Raw genomic sequence first — 24,083 nt, 5'->3', positions numbered from 1 at the left:
ACATCATTCCAAAACCAAACTCCTAAACCAAACTTGCAATCCGTCTTAAATTGCCTGTAATATTGAATCTATATGAGTTTCACCAGAATCAGGTATTTTGGTAAGGTTTACAAATACAAAACTTGGGTTTTACTCATAATGACAGTATAACTGCCATATTCAAAATAACAGTTATTTAAACACAACTCCTAAACCAAACATGCTAAATAACTAATATTGCCTGGAGAAATGTATCTTTGTGAATTTTACTAGAAAAAACTATTTTGTAATGTTTGTAAAGACAAAAGTTATTTTTTTTTTACTGAATATGATGGTATAACTGTCAAACTAAATATAAAATTAATATAAACATAATTCCAAAAACTAACTCCTAAACCAAACTTGCAATCCGTCTTAAACTGCCTGTAATATTAAATCTATATGAGTTTTACCAGAATCAGGTATTTTGGTAAAGACACGAGTTAGTTTTTTTTTTTACACAATTTAACAGTATAGCTGTCATACTATATATGAAAGTTATATAAACACAACTCCAAAACCAAATATGCAATTCGTCTAAAAATGCCTGTAATATTGAATATATGTGAGTTTTATCGGAATCAGGTATTTTGGTAAGGTTTACAAAAACAAAAATTAGGTTTTACTCATAGTGACAGTATAACTGCCACACTCAATATGACAGTTAATTGAACATAACTCCTAAAACACAAATGCAAAATGACTAATAATGCCTGGAGAAAGGTATATTTGTGAATTTTACTGGAAAACAATATTTTGTAAGGTTTGTAAAGATACAAATTCGTTTTTGTTTTTTACTCAATATTATGGTAAAACTTTCATACTAAATATGAAAGTTATATAAACATAACTCCAAAACCAAACATGCTTTATGTCTAAAAATTCCTGTAATATTGTATCAATGTGGGTTTTACCAGAATCAGGTATTTTGGTAAAGTTTACAAATACAAAAAATAGGTTTTACTCATAAGGACAGTATAACTGCCACACTCAATATGACAGTTATTTAAACATAACTCCTAAACCAAACATGATAAATGGCTAATTATGCCTGGAGAAATGTATCTTTGTGAGTTTTACTGGGAACATTTTTTTTTGTAAGGTTTATAAAGACACAAGTTATTTTTTTTTTACTCAATAGGATGGTATAACTGTCATACTAAATATAAAAGTTTTATAAACATAACTCCAAAACCAAACATGCATTATGTCTAAAAATGCCTGCAATATTGTATCTATGTGATTTTTACCAGAATTAGGCAATTTTGGTAAGGTTTATAAATACAAAAAATAGGTTTTACTCACTATGACAGTATAATGTCACATTCAATCTGACAGTTATTTAAACATACTGTAACTCCTAAACCACAATTACAAAATGGCTAATAATGCCTGGAAAAATGTATCTTTGTGAGTTTTTCAGGAATTTTTATTTTTTTTATAAGGTTTGTAAAGAAACAAGTTAGTTTTTTTTTACTTAATATGACAGTATAACTGTCATACTAAATATGAAAGTTAAATAAACATAACTCCAAAACCAAACTTGCAATCTGTCTTCAACTTCCTGTAATATTGAATCTATGTGAGTTTTACCAGAATCTGGTATTTTGGTAAGGTTTACAAATACAAAAATTGGGTTTTACTCATAATGACAGTATAACTGCCATATTCAAAATAACAGTTATTTAAACATAACTCCTAAACCAAACATGATAAATAGCTAATAATGCCTGGAAAAATGTATGTAAACATAACTCCAAAACCAAACATGGATTATGTCTAAAAATGCCTGTAATATTGTATCTATGTGAGTTTTACCAGAATAAAGAATTTTGGTAAGGTTTATAAATACAAAAATTAGGTTTTACTCATAATGACAGTATAACTGCCGCCCTCAATATGACGGTTATGTTAACATAACTCCTAAACTACACATGCAAAATGGCTAATAATGCCTGGAGAATTGTATCTTTGTGAGTTTTACTAGAAAAAAATATTTTGTAAGGTTTGTAAAGACAAAAGTTTTTTTTTTTTTACTCAATATGATGGTTTAACTGTCAAACTAAATATAAAAGTAATATAAACATCATTCCAAAACCAAACTCCTAAACCAAACTTGCAATCCGTCTTAAACTGCCTGTAATATTGAATCTATATGAGTTTCACCAGAATCAGGTATTTTGGTAAGGTTTACAAATACACAACTTGGGTTTTACTCATAATGACAGTATAACTGCCATATTCAAAATAACAGTTATTTAAACACAACTCCTAAACCAAACATGCTAAATAACTAATATTGCCTGGAGAAATGTATCTTTGTGAATTTTACCAGAAAAAAATATTTTGTAATGTTTGTAAAGACAAAAGTTATTTTTTTTTACTGAATATGATGGTATAACTGTCAAACTAAATATAAAATTAATATAAACATAATTCCAAAAACTAACTCCTAAACCAAACTTGCAATCCGTCTTAAACTGCCTGTAATATTAAATCTATATGAGTTTTACCAGAATCTGGTATTTTGGTAAAGACACGAGTTATTTTTTTTTTTTTACACAATTTAACAGTATAGCTGTCATACTATATATGAAAGTTATATAAACACAACTCCAAAACCAAATATGCAATCCGTCTAAAAATGCCTGTAATATTGAATATATGTGAGTTTTATCAGAATCAGGTATTTTGGTAAGGTTTACAAAAACAAAAATTAGGTTTTACTCATAGTGACAGTATAACTGCCACACTCAATATGACAGTTAATTGAACATAACTCCTAAAACACAAATGCAAAATGACTAATAATGCCTGGAGAAAGGTATATTTGTGAATTTTACTGGAAAACAATATTTTGTAAGGTTTGTAAAGATACAAATTAGTTTTTGTTTTTTACTCAATATTATGGTAAAACTTTCATACTAAATATGAAAGTTATATAAACATAACTCCAAAACCAAACATGCTTTATGTCTAAAAATTCCTGTAATATTGTATCAATGTGGGTTTTACCAGAATCAGGTATTTTGGTAAAGTTTACAAATACAAAAAATAGGTTTTACTCATAATGACAGTATAACTGCCACACTCAATATGACAGTTATTTAAACATAACTCCTAAACCAAACATAATAAATGGCTAATTATGCCTGGAGAAATGTATCTTTGTGAGTTTTACTGGGAACATTTTTTTTGTAAGGTTTATAAAGACACAAGTTATTTTTTTTTTACGCAATAGGATGGTATAACTGTCATACTAAATATAAAAGTTTTATAAATATAACTCCAAAACCAAACATGCATTATGTCTAAAAATGCCTGCAATATTGTATCTATGTGATTTTTACCAGAATTAGGCAATTTTGGTAAGGTTTATAAATACAAAAAATAGGTTTTACTCACTATGACAGTATACTGTCACATTCAATCTGACAGTTATTTAAACATACTGTAACTCCTAAACCACAATTACAAAATGGGTAATAATGCCTGGAAAAATTTATCTTTGTGAGTTTTTCTGGAATTTTTTTTTTTTTTTATAAGGTTTGTAAAGAAACAAGTTAGTTTTTTTTACTTAATATGACAGTATAACTGTCATACTAAATATGAAAGTTAAATAGACATAACTCCAAAACCAAACTTGCAATCTGTCTTCAACTTCCTGTAATATTGAATCTATGTGAGTTTTACCAGAATCTGGTATTTTGGTAAGGTTTACAAATACAAAAATTGGGTTTTACTCATAATGACAGTATAACTGCCATATTCAAAATAACAGTTATTTAAACACAACTCCTAAACCAAACATGCTAAATAACTAATATTGCCTGGAGAAATGTATCTTTGTGAATTTTACTAGAAAAAACTATTTTGTAATGTTTGTAAAGACAAAAGTTATTTTTTTTTTACTGAATATGATGGTATAACTGTCAAACTAAATATAAAATTAATATAAACATAATTCCAAAAACTAACTCCTAAACCAAACTTGCAATCCGTCTTAAACTGCCTGTAATATTAAATCTATATGAGTTTTACCAGAATCAGGTATTTTGGTAAAGACACGAGTTAGTTTTTTTTTTTTACACAATTTAACAGTATAGCTGTCATACTATATATGAAAGTTATATAAACACAACTCCAAAACCAAATATGCAATTCGTCTAAAAATGCCTGTAATATTGAATATATGTGAGTTTTATCAGAATCAGGTATTTTGGTAAGGTTTACAAAAACAAAAATTTGGTTTTACTCATAGTGACAGTATAACTGCCACACTCAATATGACAGTTAATTGAACATAACTCCTAAAACACAAATGCAAAATGACTAATAATGCCTGGAGAAAGGTATATTTGTGAATTTTACTGGAAAACAATATTTTGTAAGGTTTGTAAAGATACAAATTAGTTTTTGTTTTTTACTCAATATTATGGTAAAACTTTCATACTAAATATGAAAGTTATATAAACATAACTCCAAAACCAAACATGCTTTATGTCTAAAAATTCCTGTAATATTGTATCAATGTGGGTTTTACCAGAATCAGGTATTTTGGTAAAGTTTACAAATACAAAAAATAGGTTTTACTCATAAGGACAGTATAACTGCCACACTCAATATGACAGTTATTTAAACATAACTCCTAAACCAAACATGATAAATGGCTAATTATGCCTGGAGAAATGTATCTTTGTGAGTTTTACTGGGAACATTTTTTTTTGTAAGGTTTATAAAGACACAAGTTTTTTTTTTTTTACTCAATAGGATGGTATAACTGTCATACTAAATATAAAAGTTTTATAAACATAACTCCAAAACCAAACATGCATTATGTCTAAAAATGCCTGCAATATTGTATCTATGTGATTTTTACCAGAATTAGGCAATTTTGGTAAGGTTTATAAATACAAAAAATAGGTTTTACTCACTATGACAGTATAATGTCACATTCAATCTGACAGTTATTTAAACATACTGTAACTCCTAAACCACAATTACAAAATGGCTAATAATGCCTGGAAAAATGTATCTTTGTGAGTTTTTCAGGAATTATTTTTTTTTTTATAAGGTTTGTAAAGAAACAAGTTAGTTTTTTTTTACTTAATATGACAGTATAACTGTCATACTAAATATGAAAGTTAAATAAACATAACTCCAAAACCAAACTTGCAATCTGTCTTCAACTTCCTGTAATATTGAATCTATGTGAGTTTTACCAGAATCTGGTATTTTGGTAAGGTTTACAAATACAAAAATTGGGTTTTACTCATAATGACAGTATAACTGCCATATTCAAAATAACAGTTATTTAAACATAACTCCTAAACCAAACATGATAAATAGCTAATAATGCCTGGAAAAATGTATGTAAACATAACTCCAAAACCAAACATGGATTATGTCTAAAAATGCCTGTAATATTGTATCCATGTGAGTTTTACTAGAATCAGTTGTTTTTGTAAGTTTTGCAAATACAAAATATTGGTTTTAGTCACTATGACAGTATACTGTCACATTCAATCTGACAGCTATTTAAACATAACTCCTAAACCACACATGCAAAATGACTAATAATGCCTGGAAAAATGTATCTCTGTGAATTTTACTGGAAAAAAATATTTTGTAAGGTTTGTAAAATTACAAGTTTGTTATTTTTTACTCAATTTGACAGTATCACTGTCATACTAAATATGAAAGTTATATACACATAACTCTAAAACCAAACTTGCAATCCGTCTAAAAATGCCTGTAATATTGAATCTATGTGAGTTTTACCAAAATCAGGTATTTTGGTAAGGATTACAAATACAAAACTTGGGTTTTACTCATAATGACAGTATAACTGCATTATTTGATATGACGGTTATTTAAACATAACTCCTAAACCAAACATGATTAATGGCTAATAATGCCTGGAAAAATGTATATAAACATAACTCCAAAACCAAACATGCATTATGTCTAAAAATGCCTGTAATATTGTATCTATGTGAGTTTTACCAGAATCAGGTATTTTGGTAAGGATTACAAATAAAAAAAATAGATTTTAATCATAATGACGGATAACTACCACATTCAAAATGACAGTTTTTCTAAACATAACTCCTAAACAAAACATGCTAAATGGCTATTAATGCCTGGAGAAATGTATCTTTGTGAGTTTTACTGGGAAAAAAAATTTAAGGTTTGTAAAGAGTTTTTTTTAACTCAAAATGACAGTATAACTGTCATACTTAATGGAAAAGTTATATAAACGTAACTCCAAAACCAAACATGCATGTTGTCTAAAAATGCCTGAAATGATGTATCCATGTGAGTTTTACTAGAATCAGTTGTTTTTGTAAGTTTTGCAAATACAAAATATTGTTTATACTCACTCACAGTATACTGTCACATTCAATCTGACAGTTATTTAAACATAACTCCTAAACCACACATTCAAAATGACTATGAATGCCTGGAGAAATGTATCTCTGTGAATTTTTCTGGAAAAAAATATTTTGTAAGGTTTGTCATATTAAATAAAAAGTTTTTTTTTTTTTTTTACTCAATATGACATCAGTATACTGTTATAGTGAGTAAAACCAATATTTTGTATTTGAAAACCTTACAAAAACAACTGATTCTAGTAAAACTCACATAGACACAAAATTACAGGCATTTTTAGATATAATGCATGTTTGGTTTTGGAGTTAAGTTTATATAACTTTTACATTTAGTATGACAGTTATAATGTCATATTGAGTAAAAAAAATAACTTCTGTCTTTACAAACCTTACAATTTTTTTTTCCAGTAAAACTCACAAATATACATTTTTCCAAGCATTATTAGCCATTTTGCATGTGTGGTTTAGGAGTTATATTTAAATAACTGTCATATTGAGTGTGACAACATACTGTCATAGTGAGTAAAACCAATATTTTGTATTTGCAAACCTTGGTTTTGGAGTTATGTTTATATAACTTTCATATTTAGTATGACAGTTATCTGTCATATTGAGTAAAAAAAACTAACTTGTGTCTTTACAAACCTTACAAATTTTTTTTTTTTTTCAGTAAAACTCACAAAGATACATTTCCCCAGGCATTATTAGTCATTTTGTATGTGTGGTTTAGGAGTTATGTTTAAATATCTGCCAGATTGAATGTGACAACATACTGTCATAGTGAGTAAAACCAATATTTTGTATTTGCAAACCTTAAAAAAACAACTGATTCTAGTAAAACTCACATGGATACAATGTTACAGGCATTTTTAGACATAATGCATGTTTGGTTTTGGAGTTTTGTTTATATACATTTTACATTTAGTATGACAGTTATACTGTCATATAGAGTAAAAACTACCTTTTTTTTCAGTAAAACTCACAAAGATGCATTTCTCCAGTCATTATTAGCCATTTAGCATGTTTGGTTTAGGAGTTATGTTTAAGTAACTGTCATTTTGAACGTGGCAGTTTTACTGTCAATATGGGTAAAACCAAATTTTTGTATTTGTAAGCCTTACCAAAATACCTGATTCTGGTAAAACTCACATAGATTCAATACTACAGGCATTTTTAGACGGATTGCATGTTTGGTTTTGAAGTTATGTTTATACTTCTTTCAAATTTAGTAAGACAGTTATACCATCATATTGAGTAAAAAAAACTAACTTATGTCCAAACAAACCTTACAAAATATTTTTTTTCCCAGTAAAACTCACAAAAATAAATTTCTCCAGGCATTATTAGTCATTTTGAATCTGTGGTTTAGAATTTATGTTTAAATAACAGTCAGACTTACCTACTCAGTGGCCTAGTGGTTAGAGTGTCCGCCCTGAGATCGGTAGGTTGTGAGTTCAAACCCCGGCCGAGTCATACCAAAGACTATAAAAATGGGACCCATTACCTCCCTGCTTGGCACTCAGCATCAAGGGTTGGAATTGGGGGTTAAATCACCAAAATAATTCCCGGGCGCGGCCACCGCTGCTGCCCACTGCTCCCCTCACCTCCCAGGGGGTGATCAAGGGTGATGGGTCAAATGCAGAGAATAATCTCGCCACACCTAGTGTGTGTGTGACAATCATTGGTACTTTAACTTTTAACTTTAGATTGAATGTGACAGTATACTGTCATAGTGAGTAAAACCAAAATGTTGTATTTGCAAACCTTACAAAAACATATGATTCTAATAAAACTCACCTGGATACAATATTATAGGCTTTTTAAGACATAATGCATGTTTGGTTTAGGAATTATGTTGAAAAACTCTTGTATTGCTTTTTTCGCATTATATCAGGATTTTAAAAACATCACTGTCATATTGAGCAAAAAAACTACTTTTTGTAATTGCCAGTCTTAAAAAGCATATTTTTCGAGTAAAACTCACAAGGCTGCATTGTTTTAGGCTTTATTAGCCTTTTTGCATGTGTGGTTAGGAAGTTATGTTTAAATAAATGTCAAATTGATTAGAGAAGTTATACTGTCATTATGAGTAAAACCTAATTTTTGTATTTGTAAACCTTACCAAATTACCTGATTCTGGTAAAACTCACATAGATACAATATTTTAGGCATTTTTAAACATAATGCATGTTTAGTTTTGGAATTATGTAACTTTCATATTTAGTATGAAAGTTATACAGTCATATTGAATTAAAAAAACTAACTTGCAACTTTGCAAACCTTACAAAATATATGTTTCCTAGTAAAACTAACAAAGACACATGTCTACAGGCTTTATTAGAAATTTTGCATGTTTGGTTTAGGAATTATGTTGAAAAACATTTGTATTGCTTTTTCCGCATTATTAGAGGATTTTAAGAACATTGCTGTCATATTGAGTAAACAACTACTTTTTGTAATTGCAAGCCTTAAAAAAGCATATGTTCGAGTAAAACTCACAAGGATGCATTGTTTTAGGCATTATTAGCATTTTTGCATGTGTGGTAGGAAGTTATGTTTAAATAACTGTCATTTTGAATGTGGCAGTTATCTGTCATTATGAGTAAAACCTAATTTTTGTATTTGTAAACCTTACCAACATACCTGATTCTAATTAAACTCACATAGATTCAATATTACAGGCATTTTTAGACGGATTGCATGTTTGGTTTTGGAGTTATGTTTATATAACTTTAATATTTAGTATGACATTTATATTGTCATATTAAGTAAAACTCACAAAGATACATTTCTCCAGGCATTATTAACCAATTTGCATGTGTGGTTTAGGAGTTATGTTTAAATAACTGTCAGATTGAATGTGAGAGTATACTGTCATAGTGAGTAAAACCTGTATTTTGTATATGCAAAACTTACAAAAACAACTTATTCTAGTAAAACTCACATGGATACAATATAACAGGCATTTTTATACATAATGCATGTTTGGTTTTGGGGTTATATTTATATAACTTTCACATTTAGTATGACAGTATTACTGTCATATTGAGTAAAAAAAACTAATTTTTCAGGATTTATTAACCATTTTGCATGAGTGGTTTAGGAGTTATGTTTACATAACTGTCATTTTGAATGAGGCAGTTATACTGTCATTATGAGTAAAACCTAATTTGTGTATATGTAAACCTTACCTAAATACCTGATTCTGGTTAAACTCACATAGATACAATATAACAATAATTTTCAGACATAATGCATGTTTGGTTTTGGAGTTATGTTTATATAACTTTTATATTTAGTATGACAGTTATACCATCATATTGAGTAAAACAAACTAACTTGTGTCTTTATAAACCTTACAAATTCTTTTTTTCTCAGTAAAAGTCACAAAGATTCCTTTCTCTGGGCATTATTAGCCATTTAGCATGTTTGGTTTAGGAGTTATGTTTAAATAACTGTCATTTTGAATGTGGCAGTTATACTGTCATTATGAGTAAAACATAATTTTTGTATTTGTAAAACTTACCAAAATACCTGATTCTGGTAAAACTCACATAGATTCAATATTACAGGCATTTTTAGACAGACTGCAAGTTTGGTTTTGGAGTTATGTCTATTTAACTTTAATATGTAGTATGACAGTTATACTGTCATATTGAGTAAAAAAAACTAACTTGTGTTTTTATAAACTTTAAAAAAAAAAAATTTTCCAGAAAAATTCACAGAGATACATTTCTCCAGGCATTATTAGTCACTTTGAATGTGTAGTTTAGGAGTTATGTTTAAAGAACTGTCAGATTGAATGTGACAGTATACTGTCATAGTGAGTAAAACCTAATTTTTGTATTTGTAAACCTTACAAAAAATACCTGATTCTGGTAAAAATCACATAGATACAATATTGCAGGCATTTTTAGACATAATGCATGTTTGGTTTTGGAGTTATGTTTATACAACTTTTATATAAACACAACTCCAAAACCAAATATGCAATCCGTCTAAAAATGCCTGTAATATTGAATATATGTGAGTTTTATCAGAATCAGGTATTTTGGTAAGGTTTACAAAAACAAAAAAAAGGTTTTACTCATAGTGACAGTATAACTGCCACACTCAATATGACAGTTAATTACTCCTAATAACTCCTAAAACACAAATGCAAAATGACTAATAATGCCTAGAGAAAGGTATATTTGTGAGTTTTACTGGAAAACAATATTTTGTAAGGTTTGTAAAGATACAAAATATTTGTTGTTTTTTACTCAATATGATGGTATAACTTTCATACTAAATATGAAAGTTATATAAACATAACTCCAAAACCAAACATGCTTTATGTCTAAAAATTCCTGTAATATTGTATCGATGTGGGTTTAACCAGAATCAGGTATTTTGGTAAGGTTTACAAATACAAAAAATAGATTTTACTCATAATGACAGTATAACTGCCACACTCAATATGACAGTTATTTAAACATAACTCCTAAACCAAACATGATAAATGGCTAATTATACCTGGAGAAATGTATCTTTGTGAGTTTTACTGGGAACATTTTTTTTTTGTAAGGTTTATAAAGACACAAGTTTTTTTTTTTTTACCCAATAGGATGGTATAACTGTCATACTAAATATAAAAGTTTTATAAACATAACTCCAAAACCAAACATGCATTATGTCTAAAAATGCCTGCAATATTGTATCTATGTGATTTTTACCAGAATTAGGCAATTTTAGTAAGGTTTATAAATACAAAAAATAGGTTTTACTCACTATGACAGTATACTGTCACTTTCAATCTGACAGTTATTTAAACATACTGTAACTCCTAAACCACAATTACAAAATGGCTAATAATGCCTGGAAAAATTTATCTTTGTGAGTTTTTCTGGAATTTTTTTAATTTTTATAAGGTTTGTAAAGAAACAAGTTAGTTTTTTTACTTAATATGACAGTATAACTGTCATACTAAATATGAAAGTTAAATAAACATAACTCCAAAACCAAACTTGCAATCTGTCTTAAACTTCCTGTAATATTGAATCTATGTGAGTTTTACCAGAATCAGGTATTTTGGTAAGGTTTACAAATACAAAAATTGGGTTTTACTCATAATGACAGTATAACTCCCATATTCAAAATAACAGTTATTTAAACATAACTCCTAAACCAAACATGATAAATAGCTAATAATGCCTGGATAAATGTATATAAACATAACTCCAAAACCAAACATGGATTATGTCTAAAAATGCCTGTAATATTGTATCTATGTGAGTTTTACCAGTATAAAGAATTTTGGTAAGGTTTATAAATACAAAAATTAGGTTTTACTCATAATGACAGTATATCTGCCGCCCTCAATATGACGGTTATGTTAACATAACTCCTAAACCACACATGCAAAATGGCTAATAATGCCTGGAGAATTGTATCTTTGTGAGTTTTACTAGAAAAAAATATTTTGTAAGGTTTGTAAAGACAAAAGTTTTTTTTTTTTTTACTCAATATGATGGTATAACTGTCAAACTAAATATAAAAGTAATATAAACATCATTCCAAAACCAAATTCCTAAACCAAACTTGCAATCCGTCTTAAACTGCCTGTAATATTGAATCTATATGAGTTTCACCAGAATCAGGTATTTTGGTAAGGTTTACAAATACAAAACTTGGGTTTTACTCATAATGACAGTATAACTCCCATATTCAAAATAACAGTTATTCAAACATAACTCCTAAACCAAACATGACAAATAGCTAATAATGCCTGGAAAAATGTATATAAACATAACTCCAAAACCAAACATGGATTATGTCTAAAAATGCCTGTAATATTGTATCTATGTGAGTTTTACCAGAATAAGGAATTTTGGTAAGGTTTATAAATACAAAAATTAGGTTTTACTCATAATGATAGTATAACTGCCACCCTCAATATGACGGTTATTTTAACATAACTCCTAAACCACACATGCAAAAGGGCTAATAATGCCTGGAGAAATGTATCTTTGTGAGTTTTACAGGGAAAAAAAATATTTTGTAAGGTTTGATAAGACACAAAATAGTTTTTTTTATTCAATATGTTTGTATAACTGTCATAATAAATGTAAAAGTTATATAAACATAACTCCAATACCAAACATGCAATCCGTCTAAAAATGCTTGTAATATTGAATCTATGTGAGTTTTACTAGAATCAGGTATTTTGTTAAGGTTTACAAATACAAAATTAGGTTTTACTCACTATGAAAGTATACTGTCACATTCAATCTGCCTGTTATTTAAACACAAATTCTAAACCACAGATGCAAAATGGCTAATAATAACTGGAGAAATTTATTTTTGTGAGTTTTACTGGAAAAAAAATATTTTGTAAGGTTTGTTTAGACACAAGTCAGTTTTTTTTACTCAATATGATGGAAACATGCTTTATGTCTAAAAAAATCCTGTAATATTTTATCCATGTGAGTTTTATCAGAATCAGTTATTTTGGTAATTTTACAAAAATAAAAAATAGGTTTTACTCATAATGACAGTATATCTGCCACACTCAATATGACAGTTATTTAAACATAACTCCAAACCAAACATGGTTAATGGCTAATAATGCCTGGAGAAATGTATCTTTGTGAGTTTTACTGGAAACATTTTTTTTTAAGGTTTATAAAGACATAAGTTAGTTTTTTTTACTCAATATGACAGTATAACTGTAATACTAAATGTAAAAAATATATAAACATATCTCCAAAACCAAACATGCATTATGTTTAAAAATGCCTGTAATTTTGTATCCATGCGAGTTTTACTAAAATCAATTGTTGTAGTAAGGTTTGCAAATACAAAATATTGGTTTTACTCACCATGATAGTATACTGTCACATTCAATTTGACAGTTATTTAAACATAACTACCAAACCACATATGCAAAATGGCTATAATGCCTGGAGAAATGTATCTTTGTGAGATTACTGGAAAAACATATTTTGTAAGGATTGTAAAGAAACAATTTAGTTTGTTTTACTTAATATGATGAGGTGGCGACTTTTCCAGGGTGTACCCCGCCTTCCGCCTGGTTGTAGCTGAGAAGGGAATAAGCGGTAAAAAATGGATGGATGGATGGACAGTATAACTGTCATACTAAATGTAAAAGTAGTATAAACATAACTCCAAAACCAAACATGCATTATGTCTAAAAATGCCTGTAATATTGTATCCATGTGAGTTTTACTAGAATCAGTTGTTTTTGTAAGTTTTGCAAATACAAAATATTGGTTTTACTCACTATGACAGTATACTGTCACATTCAATCTGACAGCTATTTAAACATAACTCCTAAACCACACATGCAAAATGACTAATAATGCCTGGAAAAATGTATCTCTGTGAATTTTACTGGAAACAAATATTTTGTAAGGTTTGTAAAATTACAAGTTTGTTATTTTTTACTCAATTTGACAGTATAACTGTCATACTAAATATGAAAGTTATATACACATAGCTCTAAAACCAAACTTGCAATCCGTCTAAAAATGCCTGTAATATTGAATCTATGTGAGTTTTACCAAAATCAGGTATTTTGGTAAGGTTTACAAATACAAAACTTGGGTTTTACTCATAATGAAAGTATAACTGCATTATTTGATATGACGGTTATTTAAACATAACTCCTAAACCAAACATGATTAATGGCTAATAATGCCTGGAAAATGTATATAAACATAACTCCAAAACCAAACATGCATTATGTCTAAAAATGCCTGTAATATTGTATCTATGTGAGTTTTACCAGAATCAGGTATTTTGGTAAGGATTAAAAATCCAAAAAATAGGTTTTAATCATAATGACGGATAACTACCACATTCAAAATGACAGTTTTTCTAAACATAACTCCCAAACAAAACATGCTAAATGGCTATTAATGCCTGGAGAAATGTATCTTTGTGAGTTTTACTGGGAAAAAAAATGTAAGGTTTGTAAAGAGTTTTTTTTAACTCAAAATGACAGTATAACTGTCATACTTAATGGAAAAGTTATATAAACGTAACTCCAAAACCAAACATGCATGTTGTCTAAAAATGCCTGAAATGATGTATCCATGTGAGTTTTACTAGAATCAGTTGTTTTTGTAAGTTTTGCAAATACAAAATATTGGTTATACTCACTCACAGTATACTGTCACATTCAATCTGACAGTTATTTAAACATAACTCCTAAACCACACATTCAAAATGACTAATAATGCCTGGATAAATGTATCTGTGAATTTTTCTGGAAAAAAATATTTTGTAAGGTTTGTCATATTGAGTAAAAAGTTGTTGTTGTTTTTTTTTACTCAATATGACAGCAGTATACTGTCATAGTGAGTAAAACCAATATTTTGTATTTGCAAACCTTACAAAAACAACTGATTCTAGTAAAACTCACATGGACACAAAATTACAGGCATTTTTAGATATAATGCATGTTTGGTTTTGGAGTTAAGTTTATACAACTTTTACATTTAGTATGACAGTTATAATGTCATATTGAGTAAAAAAAATAACTTCTGTCTTTACAAACCTTACAATTTTTTTTTTCCAGTAAAACTCACAAATATACATTTTTCCAAGCATTATTAGCCATTTTGCATGTGTGGTTTAGGAGTTATATTTAAATAACTGTCATATTGAGTGTGACAACATACTGTCATAGTGAGTAAAACCAATATTTTGTATTTGCAAACCTTCGTTTTGGAGTTATGTTTATATAACTTTCATATTTAGTATGACAGTTATACTGTCATATTGAGTAAAAAAAACTAACTTGTGTCTTTACAAACCTTACAAATTGTATTTATTTTTTTCAGTAAAACTCACAAAGATACATTTCCCCAGGCATTATTAGTCATTTTGTATGTGTGGTTTAGGAGTTATGTTTAAATATCTGCCAGATTGAATGTGACAACATACTGTTATAGTGAGTAAAACCAATATTTTGTATTTGCAAACCTTAAAAAAACAACTGATTCTAGTAAAACTCACATGGATTCAATGTTACAGGCATTTTTAGACATAATGCATGTTTGGTTTTGGAGTTTTGTTTGTATACATTTTACATTTGGAATGGCTGTGTCCAAAGGTCCCATGGTGCAGTCTGTAATGCTTTAAAATGTCACTCTTGCATTATGTCTAAAAATGCCTGTAAAATTGTATCTATGTGAGTTTTACTACAATCAGGTATTTTGGTAAGGTTTACAAATACAAAAATAAGGTTTTACTCATAATGACAGTATAACTGCCACACTCAATATGACAGTTATTTAAATATAACTCCTAAACCACACATGCAAAATGGCTAATAATGCTTGGAAAAAATTGTAAGGTTTGTAAGACAAGTTATTGTTTTTACTCAATATGACATTATAACTGTCATACTAAATGTAAAAGTTATATAAACATAACTCCAAAACCAAACATGCATTATATCTAAAAATAACTGTAATATTGTATCCATGTGAGTTTTACTAGAATCAGTTGTTTTTGTAAGGTTTGCAAATACAAAATACTGGTTTTACTCATAATGACAGAATAACTGCCACATTGACTGCCACCAAACATGTATTGTGTTTAAAAATGCTTATAATTTTGTATCCATGTGAGTTTTACTATAATCAGTTGTTTTTGTAAGGTTTACAAATACAAAATATTAGTTTTACTCATAATGACAGTATACTGACAAAATGGCTAATAATGCCTTGAGGAATGTATCTTTGTGAGTTTTACTGGAAAAAATATTTTGTAAGGTTTATAAAGACACAAGTTAGTTTTTTTTACACAATTTAACAGTTTAGCTGTCATACTATATATGAAAGTTATATAAACATAATTCCAAAACCAAATATGCAATCCGTTTAAAAATGCCTGTAATATTGAATATATGTGAGTTTTATCAGATTCAGGTATTTTGGTAAGGTTTACGAATACAAAAATTAGGTTTTACTCATAGTGACAATATAACTGCCACACTCAATATGACAGTTAATTAAACATAACTCCTAAAACACAAATGCAAAATGATTAATAATGCCTAAAGAAATGTATATTTGTGAATTTTACTGGAAAACAATATTTTGTAAGATTTGTAAAGATACAAATTACTTTTTTTTTTTACTCAATATGATGGTATAACTGTCATACTAAATATGAAAGTTGTATAAACATCACTCCAAAACCAAACATGCATTATGTCTAAAAATGCCTGCAATATTGTATCAATGTGATTTTTACCCGAATCAGGTATTTTTGGTAAGGTTTACAAATACAAAAATTAGGTTTTACTCATAATGACAGTATACTGTCACATTCAATCTGACAGTTATTTAAACATAACTCCTAAACCACAAATACAAAATGGCTAATAATGCCTGGAGAAATGTATCTTTGTGAGTTTTCCTGAAAAAAAAAAAAAAAAAATTATAAGGTTTGTAAAGACACAAGTTAGTTTTTTTTTACTTAATATGACAGTATAACTGTCATACTAAATATGAAAGTTAAATAAACATAACTCCAAAACCAAACTTCCAATACGTCTAAAAATGCCTGTAATATTGAATATATGTGAGTTTTATCAGAATCACGTATTTTGGTAAGGTTTACAAAAACAAAAATTAGGTTTTACTCATAGTGACAGTATAACTGCCACACTCAATATGACAGTTAATTACTCCTAATAACTCCTAAAACACAAATGCAAAATGACGAATAATGCCTATAGAAAGGTATATTTGTGAGTTTTATTGGAAAACAATATTTTGTAAGGTTTGTAAAGATACAAAATATTTGTTGTTTTTTACTCAATATGATGGTATAACTTTCATACTTAATATGAAAGTTATATATACATAACTCCAAAACCAAACATGCTTTATGTCTAAAAATTCCTGTAATATTGTATCGATGTGGGTTTAACCAGAATCAGGTATTTTGGTAAGGTTTACAAATACACAAAATAGATTTTACTCATAATGACAGTATAACTGCCACACTCAATATGACAGTTGTCTAAACATAACTCCTAAACCAAACATGATAAATGGCTAATTATGCCTAGAGAAATGTATCTTTGTGAGTTTTACTGGGAAACATTTTTTTTGTAAGGTTTATAAAGACACAAGTTATTTTTTTTACTCAATATGATGGTATAACTGTCATACTAAATATAAAAGTTGTAAAAACATAACTCCAAAACCAAACATGCATTATGTCTAAAAATGCCTGCAATATTGTATCTATGTGATTTTTACCAGAATCAGGTATTTTGGTAAGGATTACAAATACAAAAGTTAGGTTTTACTCATAATGACGGATAACCGCCACATTTTTTTGAACATAACTCCTAAACAAAACATGCTAATTGGCTAATAATGCCTGGAGAAATGTATCTTTGTGAGTTTTACTGGGAAAAAAAAAATTTGTAAGGTTTCTAAAGACACAAGTTAGTTTTTTCTGACTCAAAAAGACGGTATAACTGTCGTAATAAATGGAAAAGTTATATAAACATAAAATGCCTGTAATTTTGTATCCATGTGAGTTTTACTAGAATCAGTTGTTTTTGTAAGGTTTGCAAATACAAAATATTGGTTTTACTCACTATGACAGTATACTGCTGTCACATTGAGTAAAAAAAAAAAAAAAAACTTGTGTCATAACAAACCTTAAAAAATATTTTTTTCCAGTAAAATTCACAGAGATACATTTCTCCAGGCATTATTAGTCTTTTTGAATGTGTAGTTTAGGAGTTATGTTTAAATAACTGTCAGATTGAATGTGACAGTATACTGTCATAGTGAGTATAACCAATATTTTGTATTTGCAAAACTTACAAAAACAACTGATTCTAGTAAAACTCACATGGCTACATCATTTCAGGCATTTTTAGACAAAAAGCATGTTTGGTTTTGGAGTTATGTTTATATAACTTTTCCATTTAGTATGACAGTTATACTGTCTAACTAACTTGTGTCTTTACAAACCTTACTTTTTTTTTTTTTTTTCCAGTAAAACTCACAAAGATACATTTCTCCAGGCTTTATTAGCCATTTAGCATGTTTTGTTTAGGAGTTATGTCATTTCGAATGTGGCAGTTATCCGTCATTATGAGTAAAACCTAATTTTTGTATATGTAATCCTTAACAAAATACCTGATTCTGGTAAAAATCACATATATTCAATATTACAGACATTTTTAGACAGATTGCAAGTTTGGTTTTGGAGTTATGTTTATATAACTTTCAAACTTAGTAAGACAGTTATACTATCATATTGAGTAAAAAAAACTAACTTATGTCTATAAAAACCTTACAAAATATTTTTTTCCGGTAAAACTCACAGAAATACATTTCTCCAGGCATTATTAGCCATCTGTGGTTTAGAATTTATGTTTAAATAACAGGCAGATTGAATGTGACAGTATACTGTCATAGTAGTTTTTTACTTAATATGCCAGGATTGTTCTTAAAATCCTGAGATAATGCGAAAAAAGCAATACAAATATTTTTCAACATAATTCCTACACCAAACATGCAACATGTCTAATAATGCCTGAAGACATGTATCTTTGTTAGCTTTACTAGAAAATGTATCTTTTGTAAGTTTTGCAACAACGCAAGTTAGTTTTTTTAATTCAATATAACAGTATAACTGTCAAACTAAATGTAAAAGTTATATAAACATAACTCCAAAAATGAACATGCATTATGTCTAAAAATGCCTAAAATATTGTATCTATGTGAGTTTTACCAGAATCAGGTAATTTGGTAAGGTTTGCAAATACAAAATATTGGTTTTACTCACTATGACAGTATACTGCTGTCATATTGAGTAAAAAAATACCTAACTTGTGTTATAACAAACCTTACAAAATATTTTTTCCAGAAAAATTCACAGAGATACATTTCTCCCGGCATTATTAGTCATTTTGAATGTGTGGTTTAGGAGTTATGTTTAAATAACTGTCGGATCGAATGTGACAGTATACTGTCATAGTGAGTTAAAACAATATTTTGTATTTGCAAAACTTACAAAAACAACTGATTCTAGTAAAACTCACATGGATACATCATTTCAGGCATTTTTAGTAATAAAGCCTGTTTGGTTTTGGAGTTATGTTTATATAACTTTTCCATTTATTATGACAGTTATACTGTCTTTTTGAGTTAGAAAAAACTAACTTGTGTCTTTACAAACCTTACCAGTAAAACTCACAAAGATACATTTCTCCAGGCATTATTAAGGTTTGTTATGACACAAGTTTTTTTTTTTTTTTACTCAATATGACAGCAGTATACTGTCATAGTGAGTAAAACCAATATTTTGTATTTGAAAACCTTACAAAAACAACTGATTCTAGTAAAACTCACATGGATACAAAATTACAGGCATTTTATGTTTATATAACTTTTCCATTTATTATGACAGTTATACCGTCTTTTTGAGTCAGAAAAAATTAACTTGTGTCTTTAGAAACCTTACAAATTTTTTTTTTCCAGTAAAACTCACAAAGATACATTTTTCCAGGCATTATTAGCCATTTAGCATGTTTTGTTTAGGAGTTATGTTAAAACAAATGTGGCGGTTATCCGTCATTATGAGTAAAACCTCATTTTTGTATTTGTAATCCTTACCAAAATACCTGATTCTGGTAAAAATCACATATATTCAATATTACAGCCATTTTTTTACGAATTGCAAGTTTGGTTTTGGAGTTATGTTTATAAAACTTTCATATTCAGTATGACAGTTATACCATCATATTGAGTTAAAAAAAAAACAGTATCTTTACAAACCTTACAAAATATTTTTTTCCAGTAAAAATCACAACGATACATTTTTCCACGCAATATTTGTCATTTTGCATGTGTGTTTTAGGAGTTATGTTTAAATAACTGTCATATTGAGCGTGGCAGTTTTACTGTCATTATGAGTAAAACCTAATTTTGGTATTTTAAACCTTACCAAAATACCTGATTCTGATAAAACTCACATATATTTAATATTACAGGCATTTTTAAATGGATTGCATGTTTGGTTTTTAGAGTTTGGTTTTGGAGTTATGTTTCTATAACTTTTTTATTTAGTTTGACAGTTATACCGTCATATTGAGTAAAAAAACTTGTGTCTTTGCAAACCTTACAAAAGATCATTACTCTAGTAAAACTAACAAAGATACATTTCTCCAGAATTAATAGCCATTTTCATGTGTCGTTTATGAGTTATGTTTAAATAACTGTCATATTGAGTGTGGCACTTATAATGTCACTATCAGTAAAACCTATTTTTTTATTTGTCAACCTTACCAAAATACCTCATTTTGGTAAAACTCACATAGATTCTATATTACAGACATTTTTAGACGGATTGCAAGTTTGGTTTTGGAGTCATGTTTATATATTTTTTTGCATGTAGTATGACAGTTATACTGTCATATTGAGTAAAAAAAACAAACGTGGGTCTTTACAAACCTTACAAAATATTTGTCCTAGTACAACTCACAAAAATACATGTCTCCAGGCATTATTAGCAATTTTGCATGTGTGGTTTAAGAGTTATGTTTACATAACTGTCAGATTGAATGTGACAGTATACTGTCATAGTGAGTAAAACCTAATTTTTGTATTTGTAAACCTTACCAAAATACCTGATTCTGGTAAAACTCACATAGATACAATATTACAGGTATTTTTAGACACAATTCATGTTTGTTTTTGGCGTTATGTTTATATAACTTTCATATTTAGTATGACGGTTATACCATCATATTGAGTAAAACAAAACTACATTGTGTCTTTATAAACCTTACAAATTATTTTTTTCCTGTAAAACTCACAACGATACATTTCTCCAGGCATTATTAGCCATTTATCATGTTTGGTTTAGGAATTATGTTTAAATACCTGTTCATGTTAAATGTGGCAGTTATCTTGTCATTATTAGTAAAACCTATTTTTTGTATTAGTAAACCTTACCAAAATACCTGATTCTGGTAAAACTCACATAGATACAATATTACAGGAATTTTTAGACATAAAACATGTTTGGTTTTGGAGTTATGTTCATATAACTTTCATATTTAATATGACAGTTATACTATCATATTAAGTAAAAAAAAAACTAATTTGTGTCTTTACAAACCTTACAAAAAATTTTTTTTCATTAAAATTCACAAAGATACATTTTTCCAGGCATTATTAGTCATTTTGCATTTGTTTTTTAGGAGTTATGTTTAAAAAACTGTCATATTGAGTGTGGCAGTTATACTGTCATTTTGAGTAAAACCTAATTTTTGTATTTGTAAACCTTACTAAAATACATGATTTTGGTAAAACTCACATAGATTCAATATTACAGACATTTTTAGACGGATTGCAAGTTTGGTTTTAGAGTTATGTGTATATAACTTTCATATTTAGTATGACAGTTATACTGTCAAATTGAGTAAAAAATAACAAACTTGTAATTTTACAAACCTTACAAAATATTTTTTTTCCAGTAAAATTCACAGAGATACATTTTTCCAGGCATTATTAGTCATTTTGCATGTGTGGTTTAGGAGTTATGTTTATATAGCTGTCAGATTGAATGTGACAGTATACTGTCATAGTGAGTAAAACCAATATTTTGTATTTGCAAAACTTACAAAAACAACTGATTCTAGAAAAACTCACATGGATACAATATTACAGGCATTTTTAGACATAATGCATGTTTGGTTTTGGAGTTATGTTTATACTACTTTTACATTTAGTATCACAGTTATACGCCCTGCAATGAGGGGGGGACTTGTCCAGGGTGTACACCGCCTTCCGCCCGATTGTAGCTGAGATAGGCTCCAGCGCACCCCCGCGACCCCAAAAGGGAATAAGCGGTAGAAAATGGATGGATGGTTGGACAGTATAACTGTCATCCATCCATCCATATTAAGTAAAAAAAACTAAATTGTTTCTTTACAAACCTTACAAAATATGTTTTTCCAGTAATCTCACAAAGATACATTTCTCCAGGCATTATAGCCATTTTGCATATGTGGTTTGGTAGTTATGTTTGAATAACTGTAAAATTGAATGTGACAGTATACTATCATGGTGAGTAAAACCAATATTTTGTATTTGCAAACCTTACTACAACAATTGATTTGAGTAAAACTCGCATTGATACAAAATTACAGGCATTTTTTAACATAATGCATGTTTGGTTTTGGAGTTATGTTTATATATTTTTTACATTTAGTATTACAGTTATACTGTCATATTGAGTAAAAAAAACTAACTTGTGTCTTTATAAACCTTAAAAAAAAACGTTTCCAGTAAAACTCACAAAGATACATTTCTCCAGGCATTATTAGCCATTAACCATGTTTGGTTTAGAGTTATGTTTAAATAACTGTCATATTGAGTGTGGCAGATATACTGTCATTATGAATAAAACCTATTTTTTGTTTTTGTAAAATTACAGAAATAACTGATTCTGATAAAACTCACATGGATAAAATATTACAGGATTTTTTAGACATAAAGCATGTTTCCATCATATTGAGTAAAAAAAACTAACTTGTGTCTAAACAAACCTTACAAAATATTTTTTTTCCAGTAAAACTCACAAAAATACATTTCTCCAGTTATTATTAGCCATTTTGCATCTGTGGTTTAGAATTTGTGTTTAAATAACAGGCAGATTGAATGTGTCAGTATACTGTCATAGTGAGTAAAAACTAATTTTTGTATTTGTAAACCTTAACAAAATACCTGATTCTAGTAAAACTCACATAGATTCAATATTACAGGCATTTTTAGATGGATTGCATGTTTGGTATTGGATAACTTTTACATTTATTATGACAGTTATACAAACATATTGAATAAAAAAAACTATTTTGTGTCTTATCAAACCTTACAAAATATTTTTTTTCCCCTGTAAAACTCACAAAGATACATTTCTCCAGGCATTATTAGCCATTTTGCATGTGTGGTTTAGGAGTTATGTTAACATAACCGTCATATTGAGGGTGGCAGTTATACTGTCATTATGAGTAAAACCAAATTTTTGTATTTATAAACCTTACCAAAATTCTTTATTCTGGTAAAACTCACATAGATACAATATTACAGGCATTTTTAGACATAATCCATGTTTGGTTTTGGAGTTATGTTTATATACATTTTTCCAGGCATTATTAGCTATTTATCATGTTTGGTTTAGGAGTTATGTTTAAATAACTGTCATATCAAATAATGCAGTTATACTGTCATTATGAGTAAAACCCAAGTTTTGTATTTGTAAACCTTACCAAAATACCTGATTCTGGTGAAACTCATATAGATTCAATATTACAGGCAGTTTAAGACGGATTGCAAGTTTGGTTTAGGAGTTTGGTTTTGGAATGATGTTTATATTACTTTTATATTTAGTTTGACGGTTAAACCATCATATTGAGTAAAAAAAAAAAAACTTTTGTCTTTACAAACCTTACAAAATATTTTTTTCTAGTAAAACTCACAAAGATACAATTCTCCAGGCATTATTAGCCATTTTGCATGTGTGGTTTAGGAGTTATGTTAACATAACCGTCATATTGAGGGCGGCAGTTAAACTGTCATTATGAGTAAAACCTAATTTTTGTATTTATAAACCTTACCAAAA

The sequence above is a fragment of the Nerophis lumbriciformis genome, linkage group LG14 (assembly GCF_033978685.3).
Source record: "Nerophis lumbriciformis linkage group LG14, RoL_Nlum_v2.1, whole genome shotgun sequence".
Lineage (NCBI taxonomy): Eukaryota > Metazoa > Chordata > Actinopteri > Syngnathiformes > Syngnathidae > Nerophis > Nerophis lumbriciformis.
Note: the sequence above shows the minus strand (reverse complement) of the source record.